Source organism: Dipodomys spectabilis, unplaced genomic scaffold (assembly GCF_019054845.1).
Source record: "Dipodomys spectabilis isolate Male_0828 unplaced genomic scaffold, ASM1905484v1 ptg000278l, whole genome shotgun sequence".
NCBI classification, from domain to species: domain Eukaryota; kingdom Metazoa; phylum Chordata; class Mammalia; order Rodentia; family Heteromyidae; genus Dipodomys; species Dipodomys spectabilis.
The window spans coordinates 262736-270292 of NW_024870955.1; the positions used below are offsets into that span (position 1 = coordinate 262736).

Sequence of the window (7557 nt, forward strand, 5' to 3'; positions counted from 1 at the left end):
ATCAATGTTCATCAAAGAAATGGGTCTATAGTTCTTTTTCTTTGATGAGCCCCTGCCTGTTTATTTGATGAGGTTTATTATGGCTTCATAGAATGAATTCGATAGTGAACTTTCTCTTTCAATTTCATTGAAAAGTTGGAGGAATATTGGTATGAGCTCTGCTTTGAAGGGGTTGTTGAATTCTCCTATCTAACCCTCTGGTCCTGGGTTTTCTTAGATGGGAGGTCTCTTATTGCTGTATTTCAATGCTTGATATGGGCCTGTTAAGATGGTTTAACTCATCTTGGTTTAGTTTTGGCATGTCAATATTTCTGCCAACTTCTCAAACTTATTAGCACATAGTTTTGAGAAGTATTCCCTTATAATGTTTTGAATCTTGGTTGTTTCTGTGGTGATATTTCCATTCGCATCTCTGAGTTTATTTATTTGGGTGTGTTATCTTCTTTTTCTCATAAGATTTGCTAAGGGTCTGTCAATTTTGTTAATTTTTTCGAAGAAGCAACTCTTTGTTTTGTTGATTTTTTTGTATGTTTTTTTGTGGATTCTAATACATTTAATTCTGATTTAATTTTAACTATTTCTTTTTGTCTACTGGATGAGGGTTTATCTTGCTGCTCTTTTTAAAGGAGGCTCAGTTGTCTCATTAAATTGTTGGTTTCAGATCTCTGCAATATAATGATGTAAGAACTCAAAGCTATAAACTTTCCCCTGAGTACTGCCTTTGCTGTGTCCCAGAGGAGCTGGTGATTTGTGTGCTCATTTTTGTTGAATATCATGAACATTTGAATTTCCTTTCTAATCTCTTCCATGACCCACTTGTGATTCAGCAGTGTCTTGTTCAGCCTCCATATGTTACCGGACTTTCTTTGGTGGCTTTTGGTGTTGGGTTCTAATTTTACTCCCTTGTGGTCTGAAAGAATTCAAGGTATAACTTCAATGTTTCTGAATTTGGACAAGTTTGCTTTGTGGCCTAAAATGTGGTCTATTTTGGAATATGTTCCATGTGCTGCTGAGAAAAAGTATATTCTGATGCTGCTGGGTGAAATATGCAGTAGGCGTCTGTTAAATCTAATTGATCTAAGCAGTTGTTTAAATCTGCGGTTTCTCTGTTGAGAAGAATAGCTTGGCCCCTACGTAAGGATGACATGCAAATTCGTGAAGCATTCCAAATTTTTACAACAGATGCTGGAGGGGATGTGGCCAGAAGGGAACCTTACTGCATTCTTGGTGGGAGTATAAACTTGTTCAACCACTTGGAAAGCAGTATGGAAGTTCCTCAAAAGATTCCAAATACAGCTCCCCTATGACCCAGAAATCCCACTTTTGGGCATTCACCCAAATGATTAGAAACAAGACCATACTAAAACTACCAGCACAAATATGTTTATTGCAGCATTATTTACCATAGGTAAGATATATAACCAACCCCGATGCCCCTAAGTAGATGAATATATCAAGAAAACGCTGTGTGTGTGTGTGTGTGTGTGTGTGTGTGTGTGTGTGTGTGTGTGTATGGGAATTCTATCGTCCATCAGAATGAATGACATCACCCAATTTGTTATGAAATGGAAAAACTTAGAAAAAATTATATTAACTGACGTAAGCCAAGTCCAAAGAAACATAGGTCCATGGTATCTCTTATTTGCAATAAGTAAATCTATGTCTGTGATAAGCAGAAATGGTCAAAAGCTATATGCATATGACTAGATAAGATGATGTTAAGCTAAATGAACCTCAAGATAGGAACACAAGTGTTTTTTTTTTTTTTCTTGCTGTTGTTTTTAACGCATCTATAATGTGCGATGTTATTTTTTTGTTTTTTATATGGTCCTCCCACACAGCATAACCCCTGTTTTCACAGTATTTGATGTTGGTGTGCCTGCATCTTGTATATACACTTCTCTAATTTGGGGAGGGAAAGGGAAAAAAACAAAATGCTTAAATAGAGATACAGGTTGACACATTGAAACAATGAGATGCACAAGGCACTATGTTGAAAAACGAACTTTACAATTTAGGCGGGGTTAGGGTGGAGGAGGGGGGGGGTGAGGAGTGTACTTGTGGAGGTAGAAGGGAAGGGGTGGTAGGGGAAAAACAAAGGGGAGCTAACTATTCTTGATAGGAAATGTACTCATTACCTTGCTCATGTAACTGTAAACCCTCTATAAAGTATTTTTACAATAAAAAACGTTTAAAAATGTTCTGAGATAGAATAGTTTATTTCTATTATTCTACCCATATAATAACGTTAACAAAGAAATTAATACAAATCACTGACCTGAAGATATTTTGAATAAGTATGTGTGTGTATGTGCACACGTGCACAGGAGTGCATGAGCATGCCTGTTTGTTGGCGTGCTCAGTTTGAACTCAGGGCTTCAAGGTCTTGCTAGGCCTTTCTTCTCTAGATTGGTGAGCTAGTATATGAACTACATCTCCATTCCTGGCCTTTTTCTAGTTCATTTACATTTTTAAAAAATAATTTTATGAATTATTTTTTGCTCTGATTGGCTTCCAACACTTATCCACAGATCTCAAGCGCCTCAGTAGATATGACGAGTGGGCAGGATTACAGATGTGACCAACCAGAAAAAGGTTTTAAGAATAATTTTATAAGTAGAAGAAACTTTACTTCACGGAGTACTCTTTTATCATTTCCTACTTTTAAAGCATTTTGGAGTGATTATATGTGAATTTATTTCGTTTTGGGATTCTTACAAGACAGTAAGTGATGGTATTTAAAAGTTTAAGTACTTTTTTAAAAGGATACTAGAACTGTGGGACAGAAGAAATTGGGCTCTTTTTGGATCTTAATTTATAATCTCAGTCTGTGCATGATAACACAATGTCACCAACACAGTCTGTGTTGAAGACAAAATGTGGCAGAAAGCAATTACCATGTGTTGGGTCTTCGTCCTTCTTTGGATGGACGGGGTCCGAGGAAAGGTAAGTGCAAAGTGCGGCCGCTTGCCCCTTCCCCAGCCTCCCTTAGCCCAGGAGACAATCAGATGCAGTGGGGAGTCAAACCAAGCAGGAACTCGTTTATTAATAGGGAGCATACCCTTTTTAAAGCAAAAGACTGCGTGGGAAGGGAGGAAATGGAACCCAGCAATCACGGAAAGGCCATACCTTATCATGCACCTAAGCTTCCATGAGTTGTTTACACACGGAACCTAAACAAATCCGGCTCTGCCCACTCAACTTCCTCTCAGGGCCATCTTAGCTACCTGTGTTCCCCACAGATTTCCCCACATATTCACCCTTTTTGTTTTAATGGCAGATCCACCTCCCAGTTAGTTATCTTTTCCCCCTCCTCTGTAAAGGTTATTTTAACAGGATTACATTTGGCCACGCAAGGGATTGGAGGCAAGTCTGGAAGGAGGTCCCTTGTGCATAAGAGCTCTTCCCAGTTACCTCTCATCCTCACCTAGCACAATAATAAACATTAGCCCCACCACAGTTAGAAATGTCCCAAGCAGTAAAATTTGAAACAAACTGTGCAGACATAGCAAAGCAATCCCAGGCACCTGTGTCTTTCAAGTAAGCAAGTTCCTTGTACATGCCTTCAAGCAAGAACAGGGGTCAAGATGACCTTTAAACTTTACTGTCAGCTCCCAACACCCCATCTCTGTTTACAGAAGTGAACCCGCCTGTCAGGTTGCGTAGATCACCTTGTCTGCCTTATCCATCATCCGAAACTTCTTCAGAGCAAAGCTGAAGGCCCTGTCTTAGGTTGGTCATACTGGCACCCCCTCTTACCTGTCTCTGGCAGCGGTTCCTCTCGGGGGAAATTTATTCACACTTGGAACTTGATCTTATGTGACTAGCTGGCTCATAAGAGTTTTGCAGTGCACGTATAATGCAAGGAAGGCATAGAAAAACCATCAGCAAAAGCATTTCCAGGCCAACAATGTCATTAGCCCTTTAACGTTAGTAAGGGATGGGATAGCAGTCTTTGCCACTTAAGAGTCCAGAGGTGGGGCTTGTTCTAGAGTAGGTTTTAGATATATTTACAGGACACATAACAAAAGGTGGTTGTACAAGCAATTAGTAAAAGAACAATTAGAGCAGGTAACATTAAAATAGATAACTCCTACAGAAATATGTTTTACACAGTCCATACATAATGACATAGGGTGGTGATCAAAATGAAGGTCAGGCCACCAGGTCGAAGGGACAGTTTTTCTTGTGATGCTATTGATGATTTCTGCATTGCCAGTGCTGATCACTGCCCAGGTCACCCATTGAGGTTGATGTGGATTCCATAGCCATTGCCGGGACTGGGAAGGTCAGGACAGCCATCAGCTAGAGCATCACCATCTGCAATTGTTAAAGAACACAAGAGCTCGTCTGTTCCCCAGCCTCCCTTACCCAGGAGACAATCAGATGCAGCGGGGATTCAAACCAAGCAGGAACTCCTTTATTAACAGGGAGCATCCCCTTTTTAAAGCAAAAGACTGCGTGAGAGGGGAGGAAATGGAACCAACCAATCACTGAAAGGCCATACCTTATCATGCACCTAAGCTTCCATGAGTTGTTTACACACTGAACCTAAACAAATCCTACTCTGCCCACTCAACTTCCTCTCAGGGCCATCTTTGCTACCTGTGTTCCCCACAGATTTCCCAACACCATGGGCAATAATTGTTATGCTACTAGTTATTGGATAATATGAATATTGAATTGAGAGTATAAGAGAATGGAGAGATTTTATCTACCATTTTTGTATTGCTGAAAGGTTTTTGGAAACTTTGACTAATTTCCTTCCTCCTGTGTGTCTTTAGGCGATGCACTTAGTTCCTTTAATTACAATTTTCTCAACACTAAAATGGGAATAACATTAGCATTATAGTAAACGTTTTCTTAAAAACTAGGAGACATAAAACTGGTGAAATAATTAACATAAACTTCTATGAATGAGGTTTCAGCTTAGCCAGCAGGTTTTTTTGATTTTGTTTTGTTTGTGGGGTTTGAACTCTGGGCTTGGGCGCTGTTCCTCAGCTCTTCACTTCAAGGCTAGCACTCTACAACTTGAGCCACAGCATCATTTCCAGTTTTCTAGTGTTTTTTTGGAGATAAGAGTCTCACAGACTTTCATGCCCATGCTGGCTTTAAACCGCAATCCTCAAATTTCAACCTCCTCAGTAGCTAAGATTATAGGTATGAGCCACCAGCGCCGGCTAACAGTTCTTTTGTAATACTAAACAGAATGTGAAATATATTACAAATCATTACATGTAGTGAGAAACCAGAAGTAATATTATCCATTGACTATGCTTTGCATCCAAAGAAGCCAGGTGGATAACTTCTCATGCTGTAAAACAAACTGGTTATCTTATGTCTTGATAGTGTAAAAATATCAAGGACAGAATAATGTAGGAATGTTGTAGACTGAGGTGAAGTCCATATGAAAATGTGCAAAACTGATAAATCCTAAAAGTAACTGAGCAATATATTGTGTTTTACATCGTTTAAGTTAAATTGCAAAGATAGGGAAGACCTAGAAGAATTAATTCTCTTTTTGATATACTATCATAGGTCCTTAGCAGGATGAACTCTTTCCTCATTCTAGTAGAGGCATCATCAGATGAGGGAAACTCTATTTTTTGGTTGCTTCCTTCAATTTATTCTTCAGTTTGAAATCTGAACTACATGAGACCAGGAAAATTAGACACGCAGGCTTTGGAAAGAGCAACCAGCATAAAATAAATAAAATATATATAGTCTTATAAAAGGTCTAACTAAATTGAGTTATATAGTCTCAAGCATAAACACAAAACGATTTAAGCAATATCATTTTATTAAATATTGAAAAATATTAGGAGTTGCTCATTTTGTTTTTCTATTACCTTGAATTAATTATTGATTTTCTATATAGAGATTACTGATGAGATTAACAAGGAACTTGATTAAAAATGGACAAAAGTTCTGAATAGACATGTTTTTCAAATAGTCCTGAAAATCACCAGTGTGTTTAAAAAGTTGTGTTTAATACCACTTCTATGCTACCTTAATGCTTTCTGAACAGAAGTCATTACAGAAATGCAATTCAAAATTAGTATGATACTATTTCATAACTATTATAACTCTTATAAAAAAAATCAAAGGAACTTGGTGTGGTGGTAAAGGCTTGTAATTCCAAGCATTTCAGAGGTTGGAATAAGAGGATTTGAGTCTAAGGCCAGTCTGGGGTATTGCACATAGTAAAAATATGTCCTTTTACAAACCTCAAAAGGTAATAATGTTGGTGAGAGTGTGGAGAAAAGGATCTTTTCTACACTCTTTGTCAAAATACAGCGTAGTATTCTCGTTGTAGAAAGTAGTATGCATTTTTCTAAAGAAATACAAAGTTGAAATACCATCTCACCCACCAATAACATGATTATTTCTCTCTGGGTAACTCATAAATATATCTGTAGTTCATTGTTATTCACATTATTCACAACAGGCAAGATATAAATAGAAGGTAAGTGTTCAACTACAGACTAATAAAGCAACTTTGGTGCATGCACAAATATAGTTTTCTGTTTCATCCTTAAAATAGTAAGAGACTTCTCCCATTATCCACAACTTACAATGACCTGAAAGATGTATTCTAAATGAAGAAAAATGTTGTTTTCTGATCTTTATAAAACCACACACCCACACCCACACCCACACCCACACACACACACACACAAAACCTAAAACAACAGAGAAATTTTTCAAAAAGTAAAGCAAACTGCAATTGCTGGGACATTTAAGTCACAATATAGATGATTGTACATATATAGGATGACCAAGTATAGAGTTGTAATGTACAACATGAGAATACAGTGGACAACACTGGACTTACATAGGAATGAAGCTAAATAAATAGGAATTGTTCTTTATTTTAGGTTGCTCTTTTAGTTTTTCTTCCTTCAGTAATGGATCAGATGAACGTAATTCTTTAAATATACCTGTCTGTTTTCAGAAACAATAACAAAAATATAGCAATAATGTATGCTCAACATAAAAAAATGTCAAATTAAAATACATGAGATTATCCTTGATATGAATTAATTATTAAAAATAAGGGAACCCATGGGACCTATTTTTCTTTAAGTCTGGCTTACTTCACTTAATGTGATTTTTCCAAGATCTTCCATTTCCTTACAAATCATGTGGTATCATTATTTCTGATGGAAGCATAGTATTCCATGTGTATGTATGGGTGCATGTGTGTGTTTTACATTTTCATGAGCCATTCATCTACTGAGGGGCAACTGGGTTGATTCCATCTATGTGTGTGTGTGTTATATTTTCTTGAACCATTCATCTACTGAGGGGCAACTGGATTGATTCCATCTTAGCTATGGTAAATAACACAGTGATAAACATAATTGTGCTGGTAGCTTTAGTGTGTCCTTGTTTGTGGTCACTTGAGTAAATGCCCAGAAGTGTGATTACTGGGTAATAGGGCAGCATTATTGTGTACATCAAGGATAATCTTAGTAGATGAACAGAATAGCTCAATTGCTATGTACATATGACCATATAAGGTGATTCCAAGTGAAATGAACTCAAAGACAGGAA

The 7557-nt window shown here is 37.5% G+C and overlaps 1 pseudogene; it reads left to right on the forward strand.

The window, feature by feature from the left end:
* The first annotated feature begins 1109 nt into the window (after window positions 1–1109).
* On the forward strand, window positions 1110–1175 carry LOC122126458 (annotated as a pseudogene).
* Window positions 1176–7557: the final 6382 nt, after the last annotated feature.